Raw genomic sequence first — 21,262 nt, forward strand, 5'->3', positions numbered from 1 at the left:
TCGCTGCAATCCAGAACTACTGCAGCTGTGGGAAAGGGAAGAACTCAGACTGCTAGGGCTCCGTTTATGGCCCACAGGGCTGAGGGGACAGCATATAACACGGCTAAACCCAACGCTCATGACAGAGACCTTGAAGCAAAGACTGAGGGAAGAAGGCTGAAAACGGTGGTTTAAGCCCTCACTGCGAGCAGAGATCGGAAGCCTTAGGCACGGAAGTACACGACCTCTCCGTATCCTCCCAGAGCTCGCCCTGCCCCCAACTGTCAGGTGCTAGAAGCGGAACAGTAGCAGTATCAGATCAAACCACAGAATATTTGCTGTTCTGAGAACTATGGTCCGCAGACAAAGATCCACAGCCCAACTAGTTCTGGCAAAGGGGAGGGAGCAGTGGAAGCAGGACTGGCTGTGGTGGTGGTCGCTGCCATTGCTCTGGGCCTCTTGTCACAACTCACCCTGCCCCTGTCTCCACCTATGTGGGCGTATCCTTGCAGGAGGAAACAGAGCTGCTGAGACACATGGGCTCTGAATCTGGTGAAGGAAGAGCTTTGGAACTTCAAAAGCACTCCACATACCCACATGGACACTGTGCCCTATGACCCGGGTGAACTGTCAACAGAGGAAAAGTCTCCCTGTGAATATCCCCATTGTGTGAAAAGCTGGAATAGTGCAGAGAAAACATAGCACTACAGTGTCAGTGAGAAAAAAAGTCTCCAGTCGGAGAGAAGAAAACAACAATATTCCACCAACAAATACTGGAAAACAAAAGAAAGACCTATTACAATGAAACTGTTACAGAAGCCACTCCTATAGATGTCTAGGGAGAGAAATAATAAATTATTAATTTCCATGAATAACCAAGGCACAAGACAGCTCAGAACGATAGTGAAAAGTCTCCAGAAAACCAGAAAAACCCCAAAAATATAAAGTAATGTTACACCTTAAAGAACTAGAAAAAGAAGAACAAGTGAAACCCAAGGTCAGCAGAAGAAAGGAAATAACAAACATCAGAGCAGAACTAAATGAAATAGAGAGCAAAAAGACAATAGAAAAATTAATGTGACAAAGAGCTAGTTCTTCGAAAAGCTTAACAAAATTGAGAAACCTTTGGCTAGAGTCACTAAGATAAAAAGAGAGAAGACACTAATAAACAAGATCAGAAATGAAACAGGGGAGGTTATCATGGATGCCACAGAAATACAAAGGATCATCCAAGAATACTATGAAGGACTATATGCCACCAAATTCAGTAACCTAGGAGAAATGGACAACTTCTTAGAAACATATAGCCTTCCTAGGCTGAACCATGAAGAACTGGAAAATCTAAACAGACCGTTCACCAGTAACGAAATTGAATCAGTCATCCAGAACCTTCCCAAAAGCAAAAGTCCGGGACCAGATGGCTTCACTAGTGAATTCTACCAAACCTTCAAAGAGTATCTAATACCAATCCTGCTCAAACTCGTCCAAAAAATTGACAAAGAGACAGTACTCCCTAACTCATTTTATGAGGCCAACATTACCCTGATACCACAACCTGGCAAGGAGAACAGAAAAAAAAAAAAGAACTACAGAACAATATCTCTGATGAATACAGATGCAAAAATCCTAAACAAAATTCTAGCAAATCGAATGCAACAATGCATTAAAAAGATTGTTCAACACGACCGAGTGGGGTTCATCCCCGGGGCACAAGGGTGGTTCAACATACGCAAATCCACCATTGTGATACATCACATAAACAGAATAAAGGACAAAAATCATATGATTATATCAATTGATGCAGAAAAAGCATTTGACAGGATACGACATCCATTTATGATGAAAACGCTTAATAAAATAGGTATAGAAGGAGAATACCTTAACATAATAAAGGCCATATATGACAAGCCCTCTGCCAATCTCATAATTAATGGAGAAAAACTTAAGCCCTTTGCTCTACGTTCAGGAACACGACAGGGCTGTCCCCCATCACCTCTGCTTTTCAACACAGCGGTGGAAGTCCTCGCCAGAGCAATCAGGCAAGAGAAAGAAATAAAAGGCATCCAAATTGGGAATGAAGAAGTTAAATTGTCACTCTTTGCAGATCACATGATGCTGTATATAGAATACCCTAAAGACTCCACCAAAAAGCTATTAGAAACAATCAACAAATATCGTAATGTGGCCGGCTACAACATCAACGTACAAAAGTCCATTGCATTCCTATATACTAAAAATGAAATCTCAGAAACAGAAATACAAAAACAATTCCTTTTGCAATTGCAGCAAAAAGAATAAAATACCTAGGAATAAAATTAACCAAGGATGTGAAAGACCTATGTGCTGGAAACTACAAGACAGTTTTAAAAGAAATTGAAGAAGACACAAAGAAATGGAAAATCGTTCCGTGCTCATGGATTGGAAGAATCAACATAGTTAAAACGGCCATATTACCCAAAGCAATGTACAGATTTAATGCAATCCCCATCAAAATCCCAATGGCATTTTTTAAAGAAATAGAACAAAAAATCATCAGATTTGTTTGGAACCACAAAAGACCCCGAATAGCCAAAGCAATCTTAAGAAAAAAGAACACTGCTGGAGGTATCACACTCCCTGACTTTAGCTTGTACTACAGGGCAACAATTATCAAAATAGCATGGTACTGGCAGCAAAACAGACACGTAGACCAATGGAATAGAATTGAGAACCCAGAAATAAACACACATAAATATGGACAGATAGTTTTTGACAAAGAAGCAAAAAACATACAATGGAGAAAAGACAGCCTCTTCAATAAATGGTGCAGGGAGAATTGGAAAGCCACGTGCAAAAGAATGAAAGTGGACTGCTATCTGTCACCATGTACCAAAATTAATTCAAAATGGATCAAAGAGCTAAATGGATAAGGCCTGAAACAATAAACTGCATAGGAGAAAACATAGGTACTAAACTTATGGACCTTGGGTTCAAAGAGCATTTTATGAATTTGACTCCAAAGGCAAGGGAAGTAAAAGCTAGAATAAATGAACGGGACTGTATCAAACTTCAAAGCTTCTGTACAGCAAAAGAAACCACCGACAAAATAAAGAGGCAACCAACTGAATGGGAGAAGAATTTTGCAAACAGTGCCTCCGATAAGGGGCTAATACCCAAAATATACAAGGAACTCATGAAACTGAACAACAACAAAAACAAACAACCCAATTGAAAAATGGGCAGAGGACCTGAAGAGACATTTCTCCAAAGAGGACATACAAATGGCAAATAGACATATGAAAAAATGCTCAACATCACTAATCATCAGAGAAATGCAAATCAAAACCACAATGAGATATCACCTCACCCCAGTCAGTATGGCTAACATCAACAAGACCAATAGTAACAAGTGTTGGAGAGGCTGTGGAGAAAAAGGAACCCTCATACACTGTTGGTGGGAATGCAGACTGGTGCAGCCGCTATGGAAGGCAGTGTGGAGGTTCCTCAAAAAATTACAAATAGAATTACCGTATGACTCAGCAATCCCACTACTAGTTATCTACCAAAAAAATCTGAAAACATTTATCCATAAAGACACGTGTGCCCCATCGTTCATTGCAGCTTTATTTACGGTGGCCAAGACATGGAAACAACCAAAATGTCCTTCGATAGATGAATGGATAAAGAAGTTGTGGTATATACACACAATGGAATACTATTCGGCGGTAAGAAAAGATGTTGTCACATTTGTGACAACATGGATGGATCTTGAGAGTATAATGCTGAGCGAAATAAGTCAGACAGAAAAAGCAGAGAACCATGTGATTTCACTGATATGTGGTATATAAACCAAAAAGAACAAAAGAACAAGACAAACAAATGAGAAACAAAAACTCATAGACCCAGACAATAGTTTAGTGGTTACCAGAGGGTAAGTGGGGAGGGAGGGTGGTAGATGAGTGTAAAGGGGATCAAATATATGGTGATGGAAGGAGAACTGACTCTGGGCGGTGAACACACAATGGGATTTATAGATGATGTAATACAGAATTGTACACCTGAAATCTATGTACCTTTACTAACAATTGTCACCCCAGAAACTTTAATTAAAAAGGAAAGAAAAATGGTAAAAGAAGTTTAAAAATTTTAATAGTAGTTAAAATAAAAAAGGAATTTAACACTCAAAAAAAAAAAAAAAAAAAAAAAGAGAAGTGAGCAAACCATAGTACCACTGCAGTTTGGTACCAGTGACGGCCTTTACGCCCCCTTCCCCGCATAGGTGCAGCCAGTGTGGCCTGCCTCCACTACAGTGGGGGCCTGCAGAAGATACAAGCTGAGAATTCGAGGTGCATACCCAAACCACTGTGTGCTGGAGGCCCTGGGTCCCTATTCTGGAATTGCCATCTACCTCATGCCCTTCAGTCTGCCATCCACCTGCACCCAGTCTGCCAGCCTCGACTATGGCTATGTAACTGAGTTTGTTGTGTGTGAAACATCGTACAGAAAATACCTGATGTCAGAATGGGCCAAAATTGTCAGAAGGAGAATGCCCTACCTCTACGATATATGCTACTCGACTGTGAACTCCAAGATGCCAAGCCCTGGATTTGTTTTCTATTTTGTCTCCAGTGCCTGGCACATAATGGGCACCAAAGATTTCTTGAAGAAGAACTAATGGCCATGGCAGCTTAACTCCTCTGCAGACTAGTAAATGGAAGCTGAGACACGTAGTAGGAATGAATCAGGTTCTCACATTAGTGACGGGAGCAGGGCTGCATAATGAGAGGGAGGTTGTCATTTGACCAAGTTTACGTTTTCATTTCAGTGTGAGCAGTGTTCTTTACGCCTAGACTGATAAAACGGAGATAAGAGACGGTGGGGGAAAGGAGCAGGGTTATAACATGGTTGTCAAGTGGAGGTGGGGCTTTTTAACATGAGACATAATTTTTGCAGCCAGCTAGGCTGAGCAATATGTGACTATGAGACTTGGAAGCCTTGTACATCGAAACCCACCCACATATACATTTGCTCTTTGTCAACATTTGGCTATAGTGTCATTAGGCAAAACCCTTGCTTACTGTATCCTTTAAGGCATGAGTAAAAATCAAAGTAAAATCAGAGAAGAGTTCTCTTTTTAATTTCTGTTATGCTTCTAAATGGGTTCTGTTAGACATTATCCATTAGAAATCAACCATTTATCCCCCAAACAGGTGACGAGAAGGACAGAGAATTATTTTCATTTCATCTGGAGTTTGAATGTCGTACTGTGGCAGGATTGCTGCTTTTTCATACTGTGTGGCAATAAGGACATTCAGTGTCAGGCTCTTGTGTTCCTTCAACCTCAAGTCCCTCAGATGTGACCCACAACTTCAGCTGAGGTTTGTAAAGGCTGCAAGCTTGGTGGGGACCAGTGGTCTCATATTGCCACTGAGGTCTGGCTTATTTGGACTGACAACAGAAGCAAATTTGATTTTCCAGTATTGCAGACCCCAGTAACCCTTACTCCATGCTGGTTCATGCATTCATTCAACACATTTACTGAGTACCTATTATACCAGGCGTTGTGCTGTTAATGTAGTATTTTTTTTTTTTTTTAAGTTCATACTCTCATTATGTACTTGTGATGAAACTTCAAATGTACCTTTGGAAAAGCGATGGTAGGTACATTCCAGAGCAAGTTTCTGCTTCATGGTTATACCTGAGGCAAATACAAAGAAGGGAGAAGCTAAAAATAAATCCAGGAGCACAAGTTCACAGTCTTTTAGTGAAAGCAGACAGGAACCAAGTAAGTAACCATAAGCCTTAAGTACAAGAGAAGACTAGTGAAGGGAGTAACGAATTCTGTTGGGAAGGGACCAGATAGTAGCAGGGTAGGAGAAAGTCCTAGTAGGAGAAGATTCCTAAACTGAGTTTTGAAAGGTAAATGTGAACGTATGTATCTCTCTGTGTGTGCAGGGCGGTGGGGGTTCCAGGCAGAATTCCACGTGTTAAAGGCACAGAGGCATCGAATGGGAGGACCAGAAAACTAACTATAAGCAGTTTGGTATTGATGGAGTATGAGATGAGCGGTGGTAGAAAATGGGCGAGGCAGAAGCAGGAAGCTTATATGCTGCGCTATGGAGTCTGGACTCAATTTTACCTTATAGGCCACATGGGTCGTGAAAGCATTGTAAGCTAGAGTGTGAAGCAGTAAAGCGGGTTTTAGATCTATCACTCCGGCAGCCACTTGTCGTTGTGTTGGAGGAAGCCAATCTGAAGGCAGGGAGGTCAGTTAGAATGTCTACTGCAATAAGAGATGGGGACATGATGATGGCATGTGCCACTAAGCAAAGTGAGGACAAGTCGCTGAGTCACTGTGTACATACGGTCGGCCCCATCTATGCAGTGCATTCTTTATGAACTTGTGATGAACCTTCAAAGGGACCTTTGGAAAAGACATGGTAGGTAAATTTAAAGATCAAGTATTCTTGGAGAATATACCTGAGGCAAAAACAAAGAAGGAAGAAGCTAAAAAGAAACCCAGGAAACCCAACTCCTTCTGGGGGGCTACAGCCACCAAACAGTTCAGACCACGAGGCCAAAGCACACTGAATCCTTTCCTTCTAGCACCGTACAGCAGCTAGCTGTGAGGGGTGCTTCAGATGAGAGGTTTTAGGGGAGGGAGCCCCATTTACCACCCCTTTTGCTTCCTCACTCCAGGCAGCAGCTTCAGAAATAGTTCAGATGGGCCAGCCTCACACCACTCTGACACATCCCTGCTGTGGAATCCAAAAATGATCTGGACTGACTGCCCCACCTGATCCCCACCCCCAGCTGAGCTTGGGAAATTTGCTTGCCTGGGATTAAAGTTTGATTGGCAAGCAGCAGTGATATTCAGGAATAGAGAAAGTGGAGAGCAAGCAGTGAGTACGGAAAAGAACTCAGCAGCTAGTAGCAGATGGAAGAGACAGGAAAGTGAGTGGGGCTAAAGGCAGGCTTCTCTGGCATTGTTGCCCACCATCGGACTTGTAGAGGGCTCCTTGCTTCTAGGCACAGAGACCTTAAGTAAGGGAAAGAAAGTCACAAGATTGTGCAGGAAGGGGAGAAACCGGGGTCCTCATTAGGCCACAGGCAAGGTTACCTCCAGCCCCATGAGCAATCTCTCTGACCTTGCCAAAGGCTCCTTCTACTTCCGTTGTTAAGAGGATGAGCTCGCCAGGGAAAAGAATAAGATGAAGCGTTTCACTCGGAGAGTATTTTTCTTCCCTAACACTTAGGCCTCCATAGTCTTGCTGCTGATCTTGCATCCTTCTAGTAAAACGGGCCCAGGACCCATGCTTGGCATTTCAGAATTTGGAGGAACTTTAGAGACATTTCACGTCTAAGCAGAGACTATTCTGCTTCCCTCACGTCTAGACATGTGGAAACTGAAGCCAAGGCAGGTGCAGTTGCTTGCCCAGCGTCCCAGGGCTGCCACTCACTTCTCCAGTGTACCCTCTGCCTGGCCCATGCTGCCACTCGCCCATTTTGCAAACAAAGCCTAGTGTGAGGGTTTAGAGCTGGACTTAGAAATTAGTTGTGTGTAGCCTAGTCACCCCCAGGGTGTGCCTGGCTTACAGGTGATCTTAAATCTTAGCAGGCTTCCCCGTCTGGAAAATAGGGTCGTGTCACCTTAACAAGTTAATGTGAAGGTTATTGGAAACTATGCTTGGGTAAGTGCTGCAGTCTTGGCACACAGTAGGTACTAAACCATGTTTTCCCTAAGGAGCATTCATCAAACACAGTGTTTGTGGGTGGGAGATGGGAAGACAGGCATCTTGTCACTCACATTCATCCCTGCAGCCTGCGTGGCAGAGAAGTGGGAAGAGCACGGAGGTGATCCGTTCCCTTGTCTGCCCAAGACAGAGACCCCCGTGGGATGGGTAAGAGGAACTAATGTTTGAGGAGGACACATGTCCTTCGTCCTCCTTCCTCAGGATCCCCGTTCCTCAGCCTCCACCTTAGGGCAGCTGTGGTGTAGGAAATGAGCACCGACTGCGCGTCAGAAAGCTTGGTTGCCCTCCTGATCCTGCCACTCACTTGGGGTGGTCCTTGTTCACTTGGAGCCCTGGGCTGCTGAACTGGTCCCTTTGCCTCTCCTAGCCTTGGGGTCCTCATTCTCAACATGAGAAAGACAGCTCCTCCCAAGACGATTATATTCATAAAATACTGCCTTGGAACTACTCAATGCAAGCTGTTTCTCTTCAGCCTCCTGGAACAATTTGGTCTTTTCTCTCCCCATGAAACCTTCAGGTCTCCATCTTCTCCACCAGTCTCTGGTAACAGGGCACGCTCGGCCCTTGCGCTGTTCCCCAAAATCCCACCAGGAGGCGCCCTTTGCCCGTCGAAGCTGGCCAGGCTATAACTCCTGCGGGCCGGAGCTGGGATGGTGGAGGGGCTGCCCTTCTGCGTAGGGCGGCGCAGCGTGCGGGCTGGGCCCGGGGCCCTCGGAGGTCGATACACCGCAGCTCCCGCACCTCGTCCCGCGGCGTCTCGGCCGCGTGCGGCCCTCGCGCCCCTGCCTGGCGCTGCGTCCCCAGCCCGGCGCCTGTCGCTCTGCCTCGGCCCCCCGGGGAGGCAGCAAGTTTGCCACCGGCCGCTCCGACCCGCCGCCGCCCCGCTCCTCTCGCGCCTGTGTTCCTGGCGCAAGGAGCAAGGCACCCAGGGGGTGGCGAGGGAGTGCGGGAGGCCGGGCCCCAAGGGGCGCCCCATCCCCACCCCCATCGGCCAGCTTGCACGGGCCGCCGCTGTTCCGGCGCTGCTCGCAGGGCGGCGCCCTGCGCCCCCGCCGCGCTCCTCCGGCGCTGCCGGCTTCCCGCTCGCTCTCCGCCGGACACAGACTCTCTACCTCCAGCTGCTTGTGGATCTGATCGGAGACGCCGCAGCTGCTGCGGAAGAAGAAAAGACAAACAGCAGCCCGGCAGCAGGCGGAGCAGCCCGGCCCCTTCCCATCTTGGAGTGCGGAGCAGGCTAGGTAAGGGCAGGGAGGGCCGCGATGATTCTTCCCCCCCCCCCCCCCCGCATACACTCTCCCCCACCCCCTGACCGAACCTCGGCTACGAGGCGGCGCCGCGTCCCCTCCATGCCGCACATCCTGCACGCGCCCTCTCCCGCGCCTGTAACCTTTATCCTGAAGTCTCTGTCCCTCCTTTCCCCTGGGGCCGCTGCCCCGCACCCTGCCCCCGTCCCCCGCCCCGCCCCTGCGCCGTTCCTCCCCCTCTCCCGCCTTCAGGCAGTCTGTTCTTGCCTCTCCCGACTGGGCTCGTCCCCATGGCTCTGCTCCCATAGTTCCTCCAGTCCCCATCCCCATCTGGCCCCTCCGCATCCTTTCCTCCGGCTCGAGATCCTCCGGTTCCGGTCCTCCTCCTTCCCCCTTGCAACTCCCAGCCTTCTTCTGCCCCCTGCAGGGATGGTGGCCCCTTCCCACACTGGCCCTTCTCCCCCACCCCTTGTCCGTCACCCTCAGCTTCTCTGGTCACCAGGTTGCCGGGCTACAGGCCCCCATCCCAGCTCAGCCGTGGATCCCAAGAAGTCCCCTCCCCCTTTCCTCACTGACATCTGCCTCTATCGCCCCCTGTCCCTGCACTGGACTCTGGCTACCACCACCACACACACACACACACACACACACACACACACACACACACACACACTGCACGCCGCAGTTCGCTTTGGGGGACCCAGAGTCCTATCAGAAACGACTTTCTTTCCCTGGACTAATGGCGCTTCCATGGATCCCATCCTATTTCACTGGAGTGGGAGGGATGAGAGGGAAGAACTCTAGAGACCTTCATATGGGGTCCTGATAGGGTAGGAGAGGGGGAGGGGAGCTGATTGACCTTGTCTCCAGTGACTACTGGCAGAGAGTTGAGCTGTTGGGACCTGGCCCTGTGGAGGGCCAGCTTGCCACACCTGGGACAGGGCTTTCAAGGCCCTGAAAGCACCTGTGTCTCTTTCCCTGGATCCCTCAAACTGAAGAGAGAGTGGAGGAGTGGGAGCCCAGGGAATCTTGTCCCAGGGCCTTTTGGGTGGTGGAGGCGGTGGTGGGGGGCTGGCCCAGGGCCCTCTGGCCTGCTTGGCATGGGGCAATGAGCAGAGCTTTTCCTCTATTGGACCTTTGGCTGCACAGCTCTTGGTATCTCTGTGCTGCCACGTTCTTTCTGGTGCTGTTGTCTGGGGATGCCACAGGGTGCCACCTCCCTCCAGTGGCTCTCCTGGGCATGTATGCCAAGGGTCTGTGTTGTCTGGAAAGAGGAGGAAAGCTCTCGGCTCTGTCGGGCCCTTTTGCCAGGAGGTGGGCATCTTAGGATTGGCCAAGAGCACTGCGCCCTGCCAGTAACAAAGAGATCTACCTTCGCTTAAGCTTCCTGTGAGTCACCCAGGTGACAGTGATACTTCCAGGAACACCTGCCAACAGCTGGCGTGGTATCCCCTGGGATAGAGGCTGTCTGGGTTGGCAGTGGTCATCCGAGAGAGAACTCTGGTCCAGCTTAACTTCCTTAGTGTTTGTGCTTATGTGATAGAGGTGAGGGGCCTGGAGAGGTCAGCTGTGTTCCGGTCCCACCCTGGAAGGAAGCCCCCGGAACTCCACTGGGCATCATCAGGCTGATTGTATTCGCTGAAGCTGCAGCTCATGTCTCATCATTAATCAGGTGTATTATTTTCCTCACTGGCTGGATGTGTTCTTCAAGGTCACGCCCTTTGGACAGTGACTCTAAAAGGCACATATTATAGTGTCTGGGTTTCTTTAATTTTCCATATTTTGTTCATTTCTTGTAGAGCAAGATTTCTGTAGGGAGCTGGGCCCCGGGCTTGCCCACTGGCTTCTGCCTGCCTCACCAGCTCTGCCCCCCAGTCGTTTCTGGACCTGCCACCAGGAGCTCTGGCCTCAGAGCTCTGGGGAATACCTGGTGGGGAAGAGGCGGCGGTTAGTGGAGGGGGGTTGAGAGGAAATTCTGTTTTTTGTGTGTGTGTTTTCTCCATCCCCCTGCTCCGAAGGCATCTTGACCATTGACTGACATTTTCCCCAGCACCAAAAGTTTTTTCTGGAGACTGGGTCAGCTTCTTGGACTGCCTTGCCAGTTTGTTTTCCCTGAAGACAATGAGGGAACTTTTGCGTAGTGGGAGAGAAGTGGAGGCTCCAGGGAGAAGGTCCTCGTTGCTGGGAGGCAGGGGCTCTTGGAGAGCAGGCCTCAGCCTGATCATGATGGAAGGAAGGAAGAAGGCAGGAAGACCTGTCTTGGGTGAGAGGGGAAAAAAGGCTGGAAAAACAAGAGGAGTGGCGAGGAGGGAGCCAGGATTGTGCGGCTGGTGGGGTGGGCAGTGGTGAACATGTGTGTGAAGAAAGCGTCTCTTGTTACTTCTGCACAGTGCGACTCCCTTATGTGTATACTGAGCTCCAAAGTTTTCCAAATGCTTCTTAGAAAAGTGACTTAACTTGAAGTCTGCTAGGGCCCTACTACCATTTGATGTGTACCACCACCCTGTGAGAAGGTGTTCTTGGTCTCCCAGAAACCGAGTCTCCCGCAGGTGAGACGACTTGTCCAGAGCTCTGAAGCCATCCATACCCGAGGCCTCTGGACTCCCAGGCCATTGCTCTTTTGCTGCTACGGTACGCGTTAAGCTGGTCCTCCTTCCTGTTCCCCATCCCATGCTTCAGTTGTTCTTCAAGCTTTTCCTGTGTCAGCTCAACACTTTCTCCTCTCTGTGGGGCAGAAGGGTTGGCTCCCCACCCCGGCTCATTGTCTGGGGTCTGGCTAATTCTTGGTTCTGCATTCTCTCAGCGCGTAGACTGGCTGCCCCAGCACCCAGGATGTCCAGCCACCCTGACCCTGAACCAGCTCTTGCTCTTGACGCCCTCATGCGGAGAGAGCTCCAGGTTGTCTGGGCCATGAGGCTTGGCCTGGGGACCGCTGTGCCCCCTCTTCCCTTGCCTTCCCCGCATCCACTCTCCTATCCTATCACTTCAGCCCTCTCAGCTCTTTCGAGGACTTCTGGTGCCTTGTCTGACCTTTCCTTTCCTTCTGCCACTGTCCCCACTTGGGGTTTTAGTGGTCCACCCCCGGGTTATGGTAACACTGTCTCCTTCCTGGGCAGCCTGAGACCACACCTGCCTTCCTGTAAAGGAAGGTGCTTATGACACGTGACCCAATCTCAAGAGGCCTGAATGGGCCCCCTGGGCTACTGGATAAGAGTTCCCATGCAGCATCTTGGAGGTTAAGGCCATTCACAGGCTGGCCCCAGCTTTATGTCTCTGGATGTAATCCTCTGCCCACCTTCACACCACCACTTGACACCCTCTTCAGGGCCCTTTTCTTTCCTCCTCCTGGGAATTGCCCCCAAGACCCCCATCCTTAGGTCCCAGCAGGAAGTGTTTGCTAATTGTTGGACTGACTTGGGTTCCAATCCTGCTGTCACTCCCGGAGTGACTGATCAAATTGCTTACCCTGCCCGAGCCTCACTTGCCTCACCTGTAAAATGGGGATAATCGCACCTGCCAGAAAGCATTGTTTCAGCAACAGTGTCAGTGGGATGGGAATATGACTTGTCAGTGTCAAGGGCCGCCCAGCGGGTGCCCACTGAGCACCCCTGTGTGGGCTCCTTCCACACTGCCTCTTTGTAGCACTGTTTTGGCTTCCTGCTCCCGCCCACTACTGATGATTATCTATCTCCATTGGTCTCCCCACCCAGATAGTGAGTCCCTTGAGGAGCGAAGACCTTTGTCTGGTGCCCTTTTTCTCATCCCGGGCTCCTAACCAAGAGCAAGTGTTTTCCTTCTGCACCCCACAAATTGGCCCCTGCTCATAGTGGGAACATGTTAAGAAACAGTTGTTACTTGATTGTAACATTTGGTTGCATAAAATAGGGTATGCCTCCAATGCGAACAAAACAACTCTCATACCACCAAGGTAAATTATGGGAAGGAAGGAGGGAATCCATTTAACATTGTGTCCACTGAGCACTTTGCTTGTTCTACTCAGTCATCCCGGCTTCCCCATGAGTTAGGTGTGAGCATCTCCATTTGTACAGATGAGGAAAGGGGGCCCATAGGGGGTCCTGCACTGCGACTCCATGCTACTTCACAGACCGGGGAGCATTCAAGAACCCCAGTTCCTTCGCCTATTCTTGGGCCTGAAAGCGGGAGGGAGAGGCTCTTTATAAAAAGATTCCTCACAGGTGTTCTTAAATAACAACCCATTAAAAGTAAATGTATCAATCCAGCAGGGGTTGGGTAGTCAGGAACATCTTGAGGCAGGGCTCTAGTCCTTCAGCAGGTTTATGATGTGAGTGGGGAGAAAAGGAGGACCCACCACATGGTCAGGCATGTGTTGATGTGCACTGGCCACCAAACAGCCAAACAGGCGGGCAGACGGGGCTGGGACCGTGACAGGGGGAAGGACGTCACTGGTGAGGAGGGGCTGCACAGGCAGAGGATTGGGTGAGGCAAGTGAAGGAAGGGCCCGGTTTGGGGTTAAGGGTGGAGGGGTAGGGCATACGCTGCCTAAAGCAGGAGGGCCTTGAGAGCCATAGAGAAGAAGATCAGGTTGGTGCCTCCGGTCTGGGGAGGCATTGAGGACCCTCGGGCAGCTCCGTGCAGTGCCCAGAGAGGGGTCCAGGGCAGGGAGAAGGGGAGCGCACTGAGTAACATTTCCAAGGAAGAGCAGGACTTGCTGACCGATTGGGAACAGCAGATGGGGGAGCAGCAAGTGTCAGCAAGAACTTTGAGATTTCTAGCCCAGGGGACTACGGAGATTGTGATGCCACTTTCAGAAAAGGGGAAACCAGAAGGGGATGGGGGTCTGTGGGAAAGCTGCTGAGTTTGTTTCCAGACGTGCTGTGATGGGGGTACTGGAGCATTTGGCCATGGGGCATGCATGGTCGGGGGAGTTCCTGGACAGCAGCTGAGCAGTCTCGGGCGAGGGCATGTGCTTCGGGCCATGTGTTGCAGAGGGGGCTGCTTTTGGCATTTCTGATGCCTGAATTTCCCCTCCCCAACCTCTGTGAGCCCTCTCTGCCCTCCCTTCATGGCAGAGGGACCCCGGAACCCAGCACTCATTGCGCTTGAAGTTACTCATGTGTGCCTGTCACCTCCAGGGGACCAGGAATGGAGTTTACCTCCAAGAGGGCCGGGCCCCCACACCTGCTTTGCTTAAGGTCAGTCATATTCCCAGTACCTTGCAGTGTAGGTGTTAAATAAACATTTGTCTTATTTAAGTGGCCTCAACTAATGTTTAGCAAATGTTTGTTACAGAGATAAGTTCGTAGAACATGGGGGTGAGGAAGGGAGAGGAAGGTTGCGTGGGCCTTCAGCTTCTGGGATTAGGGTGTCCCAGGACCTTCTGTAAGTAAGATTGCACTTTCCTGATTGCTTTTGTATCCACCCACTTGGTGCCATCTTGTGAATCCAGCTATTCTCCAGGGTTTCTGGGGCCTGAGCTGCAGGGTTTGGGAGGTGTGGGTGTAGGGGGTGGCGAGTCCCGAAGCTAACCAGACTATCTCACTTTGTCACTCAATCCTGACTTTGAGGCTGACCTGCCATTCACTGTGTGAGGCCTTGGGCAGGCCCCTGTGAGCCCCTGCCCCTCACCTGGAAGTGAGCTCTCATGCTCCTGGCCCTTCCTTCTCCTCAGGCTTTTCTCAGGGAGCAGTTTGCTTAGAGGAAGCAGAGCAAAACAGAGGGTGGTGGTTATCCTTGTTTGGGGTGCTGTGGCATATTGTGGCCACAGAGAGGCTGAAATGGAAGCTGGGGTGTGCTGGGTCTCCGGGTCTTCTTTGGTATGTCGTGGATCAGCAGAAGAAAGCTGGCTTGGGAACAGGAAACCCAGGCTACTCATTGCTGCCTCAGTTTCCTCTCTACTAACAGGGGCGTATAATAAATTCTACCTCACAGAGTCCCTGATTCAAGTGAGATAATCACGTGAAGGCTCCTGGAGAAGGGAGCAGGGAAGGGAGTGACCTCCTGTCCACTCCTCCCGGGACAGGAGGTTCATAGAAGTGGCCTTGGAGAGTGGCCTTGGAGTAAACACAAGTTTAGAGTTGGAGTTTAAGGGCCAGACTCAAAGGAGACGGATTTGATACAACGAGAAATTAATAGCCCAGGGGATGTTAAGATGTGTAAGTGAGGGACTGGCTACAAGGCACACTTAATAAAACAGGGAAGTTTAAGAAGTTGTGGAGCATGGAGGCCTATATGGGGGTGCTGAGGTGGTTTCTGCTCTCCAGCCCAGCGAGACTTCCCAATAGGGAGACTGAGTTCAAGGAGTGAAGTGCTGTTGTCCCTTTTGGGGGACAGCTCTCTGCTTCTTTCTGCCTGGCTGGGTGGCCTGAGTGGGGTGTCCCTTCCTCGCCAAGAGGCTGTGTGGTGTAGTGGTCGGCTATTCCCAGATCAGATCACTTGGGATTCAAAGCCCAGCTCTTCCCGTGGATGTGGCTTTGGACCAGGAGTTTGATGAGCATAATACCTATCTCTGAATCTCAGCAGGTATGTTATGTTAGGTCATCCTCTTAGTAAGATTAAGGTACCGTTATCATACCTGTTTACTAGGTGAGGAGGCTGAGATTCAGAGGAGATGATTACTTACCCCCAAATTCCGTTGCTAGTAAGAAGCAGAGTTGGAATTTACACCCGGGTGATCTGTTTTAAAATTCTGTTAATAAGAATTCCTGTGTGCATGTGTGGGTGCAGGCCCATGTGTGCACACACACAGATTATGTGAAATATGCACGGACCCTCTCCTAATTTCCTTGACTTCCCCTCTGGGTACCTCACCACTTCTGTTCCTCTTCTTATAGGCGAGGAGGCCAGGCATGGTGAGGCCAGGGGACCCTTTACACACTCTGGTGCTTATCTTTCCTTGGCCTGATTTCTTTGACCCTTAACTGAGCGGTCACTGGCAATATTGGGGAATCAACTGGAAACCACACCAAGCAGTGGTCCCTGAATCATATGCCAATCTTTTCCAACATGGAGGCCATGCAGGGACGAGACTAGGTTGGAGGTCAGAAAAAGGCACTGAGCTGAAGCATTGATGGAACCCTCTCATGAGCCACAAAGTCTGAGCACTAATGGAGCTCAGGTGAGGTTACAGCAGCCCTGCCCTGCCGGGACCAGGCCAGGGTCAGTCGAGTCACCATCCCCTCCAGTCACCAGCCCTGGGGCCCAGCTGGCTGTCATGGCTGCCCAGGTTATCAGGAGGGGGGTCTAACTGGGGTCTTGGATGTTCAGAGTCACGTCAGGTCACCTCTGGAAGAAATCTGATGGGGCACTACTATTACAGTTGTGGTTATTACTGATCTTTCCAGCATCGCCCTGGCCTTGTGCAGTTCATAAGATCATGACAGAAGAATGTCCCTGGTGAGGTTAGGGACCAGATGGGAAATTGGGCCTCTCTCTTTCTGGAGGCAGCAGAGGCTTTTTGAGAGGTAGAGAAGGCTAGCTTGAGTAGAGGGAGGGCCAGAAGCCCCTAATGGCATCATTTCCTGAGGGGAGGTGGTGGAGCTTTTCTCCTGCCTCCCACCCCTGCCAAGACTCCTTAAGCACAGCCTGCCCTTAAGTTGAAGTTGCTAACGCCACCTCCTGGTGGATAGCACACATTCGAAGGCTTATGATGCTCTTGGTGGTTTCTGCCCCTCTCCTGAGGCTCTCACTGGGTCACAGACCTGAGAGGTAGGGCACGTGGGGATTATTGTCCCAGACGCTCAGGATTTCAGGAACGAGCTGAAAACCATTGAGTTATTTGATTGGGAGGTGTGATCAGGATCCAGGACTCCTGCCCCCAACCCAGGGCTCGGTCAACACACCCGGCACCTTCTGAAGGCCACCAGCGGCCTGCACAAATGGTGGAGGCAGAGGTCCTTGGGTACAGCTGCTCTTCCAGAGGTTGAGACTATTACACAGAATAAAGCAGTGTTTGTCCAGTAAGGGTAATGCCGAGGTTATTGCTAGGAAAACCGAAACCCCGAGAGGTTTAGTGAATTGTAGACTCTTATTCTCGGAAGGAACTTGAGATCATTCATTCAGCACCCCACCAGCTGCTCTCGTCTTGTCTACAGACAGAAACTGCTTGGCTAGTTATCCAGCCTCAGCTGCCTCCTCCTTCTGCTCCTGCTCCTCTGCCCCATATTCTGAAAGGGGACATTACTGAGCACTGACTATGTTCTAGATGCTTGATATGCCTTAAGTTGACCTTCTGACAAAGCTGTGAAGTAGGGACTATAGTTGTCTCATTTTACAAATGAGTAAACTGAGGCCCACAGAGGTCACATAAGGAGACATGCTAGTGAGTGGTAGAACCATACATTGTGCAGTCTGGACCATGCCCTTGACCACTCATGAGGCAGGCCATCCCTCTCCAGGCAGCAAATGAGGGAGCATTGGCGAGCTCTCAGCGTCCTGCCTGGCACATAGAAGGTGCTCAGGAAATGCTAGTGATTTTCTTTAAAAAAATACCAGTAGACGTTAACTTATATTGAGCCAAAAGTACTTCCCGTGGGTCCTTGTTTCGTACCCCTCCTTGGAACCCCGTAAGGCACGTCTGCCCTTCTTCACATTCCAGCCTTTGGGATGTGAAGATACCACATGAACAAGAGGCAAAGCCAGGACTCACTTTCCCGCAAGACTCTTTTCCCCGGGCAGAGTCCCCAGCCAGGAAGATGAAGGCCTAGGAGGCTCCGGGAAACATCCAAGTCTAGGACTTGCCTCACGGGCAGCTAGTTGCCTGATCCTTGGCCGTAGGGCTATGCGGAGAGGTCCATGCAACCCTGTGTAGCACAATTTTACTGAGTGCCTCTTGTTGCCAGGTATGGCCATCCAGGAGCTCAGGGTGTGCTCACCCCAGGACGGGGCCCATATCAAATGTGCATGCAGGTGTGTTCTGAATCTGTCAGATGCTGGATTGGCTCTGGGGTCCTGGGGGCAAGGAGGGCGAAGACTAGGGTGACTGGCTAGATTTTTTGAGCCTCCATGAGACTAGGTGGTGTTGCAGACACCTCATCAGAAGGCCACAAAGTTCAGATGACCCAAAGCTAAGAGTACAGAGTGAGCAACTACTAGGTGGAGAAAGCTCACCAGTTTATTTGAGGTAAAACAGTGCCATCCCACTCTCTTTAGAAAAGTAAGAGTCCTGCCAGAGTCCAAAGCAAATAAACTGGAACATGAGATCTGCCAGGTAGGGTGCAAATTGGAAGCCGACCAGCAATTGGATTATATAGTAGGGGGAATTCAGATGAGAAAGGACATTTTCATCAGTACGAGGCCTCCTGGGCAGGCAGTTGACAGAATCTCTTCCCCTTTCCTCTTTGGGGAGGAAAGTTAGCAGAGGGGGATGCTCAGGGCTTGACGTTGGTCCTCAGAACCTGGGGTGGAGCCAGTCGTTGTCCCATGTTCCTGGGTCAATGACGTTGTTGGCTCTTGTTGCATCTGCAGTGTCCATTCTCATGTGATGTCACAAATCCTCATAGCAACCCTGCACCATTGGGGCTATCAGTTCGATTTGATCCAAGAAAGAACGGATGTTCTGAGAGCCTGAGTAATTTGCACAGGGTCACACAGCTGAACCGTAGAATCGTCCTTTTCTCTATGGGCATGGCTTGTCCACCATGGCTGGTGCCTCTCCCAGGAACCAGTAGATGTCTCTGCTCGAGCCTCCAGCACCCGGCATGGGAGGAACCTTAAGCAGCTCACCCTGCGGAGTATCAGGACGAGTGGCTGTGAAGCACGTCAGGCCAGGCTTGGATGCTTCAGGGAGGTCTGCAGAGGCCATCGTCTGTCTCTCCCACAAGGCAGGAGTTCCTTTGGCACAGGGCCTGTGTCTGCTTCTCAGTGTTGCATCCCCAGTGACTAGGGCACTACTGGACTGCAGTAGGTGCTCAGTAAGTACTTGTTGAATGAACGGCTTCACTTGTGAGGCTCTTGTCTACAGAATCCCTGGATCCCAGAGCCTTAGGCTAGCGATGAGCTTCTGCTCCAGAAAGCTTGGATGGGCTGCTTCAATTCACAGACACGTGGGATTGAAAGTCTGTCGTGTGGATCTCAAAACACATTTTCCTGGTGAGTTGTGGGATTAGCATAACCCATAATAGCGCTGAACTAGTACACAGGGTAACTAACACTGGATCTACCTGGACCTTGGCCCTAAGCACTTCATCTGCTCTCCGAGCCCAGCAGAGTCTGGCATTGATGGGGACTGGAGAGGGGTGCCTGGTGAGAGCAGAGGTGGTGTACGGGGGAGGGGACGCTCATTTTGGAATCGGGGTAGGGGCACTGCTACTCCCCTGAGTCAGAAGGAGCCTCTGGAAGCAGAGGCCTGAGCCCCAGTGGTGTTCCTCCAGACACCCAGTATGGGCTGGGGACTGTGTACCCCAAAATTCATTGTGTCGGAGAGCCGTGGGCAGGATGGAGTGTGGAGCCTGCAGGGGCAAGGAACCTAGGAAAAGGCTGCCTTGGTGTGGGGTCTGTGAAAATGGACGCCAGGATCCTGGGGTCCATCTACATTGTCCTGTATGACCTTTCACCCCTGGATCCTGGGGCACAATCAGGAGCTATGCCTGGAGGCAGCGTCCCAGTGACTCCCGCCACCTGGTGCTGGCTGTGGTCAGTGTGGTCAGTTTGGTTCCTCCTATGCCCATTTCTGCTGATTGGTGGTGATGCCTGTAGCGTGGGGTTGAGAAGTGTCTGGGGCCGAGCACGGGCTCCGTGGGATGGGTTGTGGGTCGACTTGTGATAGACACAGATGGGTACAGGGCACAGTGAATTTGTCAAGTCAGATTTCGTCCGATCACCTCATTTTATAAATGAGAAAACTGACACTCAGAGAGGGCAAGTAACTGGCCCAAGGTCATGTGACTTGCAGTATCAGGATTCAAAAAGGGGCCCCTAGCCCTGGTTCACTCTTATTTGATGCCTCTCATTAGACTGACTCACAAGGAGCCTTTTATTAAACCAGGGGAGCAAGTGCCCTCTTCCACTGCTCCCACGTGGCCGGGGCCTGATTCAGAGGTGCCCCCACCTTCCCCAGCCTCTAGCCAGCCCCATCCATCCTGGGCAGGGTGTGGAATGAACCCCAGAAGCATGTCCTGCCCTCTGGGGGTTGTGACCCCAGAGCTTTGTGGAGAAGAGATGGGCTGACACACCGCACGAACCCATAGCAGGCAGAAAGGGCACACCTGTCAGGCACGGTTTGCTGTGTGTTAAGACCCAGTGTCCAGGCAGAAATGAGGAGTAGCAGGACAGGCCGATGGCTCCCCTCTGAGCAACCCAAGGAAGCTTCCTGGAGGAGGGGAATTCCTGGGAGGCTTGAGTGGTTTTAGGGTGGTGGTTTGGGGGCGGGGAGAAGGGGTTGTATGATGTGTGGAAAGTACCCTGGTGTTGAGGAAAGGTGACAAAAGAGAGATGGGCCAGCCTGGGGTTAGAGTCTTTGCCTCCTTACCTACTGTGCAGCCTCGGGCAAGTCAGTTATTATATCCGAAGCCTCTGTCTTCTCAGCAATAAAATGGAGACAATAAAAAAAATAAAACAAACAAACAACCCTAATCTCCCAGGGCTCAGGGAAGAGCAAATCGGATACCATCTATGAAAAGTGCTTTCAGCACACACTGTACGATTGTATTTATATAAAGTGTAAGAACGGGCAATGTGATCTGTGGTGATGGAAGTCAGGATGGTAGTTATTACCCTTAGAAGTGGCACGAGGGGGCCTCCAGAGTACTGATAATGCTGTTTCTTGATCTGAGAGCTGGTTATATAGGAAGCTCATTGAGTTCTACACTTACGTGCACTTTTCTGTATGAGCATTATACTTCAATTTAAAACGTTTTCTTTTTTAAGTGCGTATGATGACCAAGGTATCATGGGTAGGGTCCAGTCACTTGACAGAATGTCTAAGAGGTGACCTGGAATAGTGGCTGATAATAGAAATGGTAGCTGATATTTATTGAATATTTTAGGCAGTGTGCCAATTACTTTACATGCATTTTCTCATTTAAATCCTTACAAGAACCCACATTTTACAAATGGGGAAACTGAGGCTTAGACAGATTACATAAGAGGTGGGCTGAGGCCAAGTCTGAGCCCAGAGCCATACTCAGGTGGCGAATGAAGGACATAAGTGTTGCCCTGCCCCCAGGGTCTGTGTTGTCCTTGTAGCTCTGACTATGCGTGGGTCCCGCTGGGCCCTGCAGCTTGTGGCGGAATGTGCAGAACAGCCACAGTTCCCAGGCTGGTCCCAGTCTGGAGCTGCTTCCAGAATGAAAGGAAGTGGGAAGCGGGAGCTAGAAGGGAGACATCTGT

The 21,262-nt window shown here is 50.1% G+C and overlaps 1 protein-coding gene and 1 long non-coding RNA gene across 22 annotated transcripts in view; one reads left to right on the forward strand and one right to left on the reverse strand.

Annotated features, from left to right (window-relative positions):
• Positions 1 to 5,072: 5,072 nt before the first annotated feature.
• Positions 5,073 to 8,402, reverse strand: LOC148757267 (uncharacterized). Its single transcript, XR_016022333.1, has 2 exons — positions 7,766 to 8,402; positions 5,073 to 5,656 (listed from the first exon to the last, which is right to left on the reverse strand). It is a non-coding gene; the product is annotated as an uncharacterized LOC148757267 (long non-coding RNA).
• A 9-nt stretch (positions 8,403 to 8,411) lies between these two features.
• The window catches only part of GRIK4 (glutamate ionotropic receptor kainate type subunit 4), a 635,671-nt gene continuing 622,820 nt past the window's right edge, over positions 8,412 to 21,262 (forward strand). For 10 of the 21 annotated variants that reach the window (XM_088800776.1, XM_074321326.2, XM_088800775.1 and 7 more), the window contains exon 1: positions 8,413 to 8,950. The gene's annotated coding sequence lies outside the window, so the exon portion shown is untranslated. Of the gene's footprint in view, positions 8,951 to 21,262 lie in introns of all 21 variants that reach the window. The other 11 variants (XM_074321322.2, XM_074321318.2, XM_074321325.2 and 8 more) reach the window with 6 other exon arrangements.

This window comes from Rhinolophus sinicus, chromosome 9 (genome assembly GCF_057876585.1).
Source record: "Rhinolophus sinicus isolate RSI-liver-muscle chromosome 9, RSI-T2T, whole genome shotgun sequence".
NCBI lineage: Eukaryota > Metazoa > Chordata > Mammalia > Chiroptera > Rhinolophidae > Rhinolophus > Rhinolophus sinicus.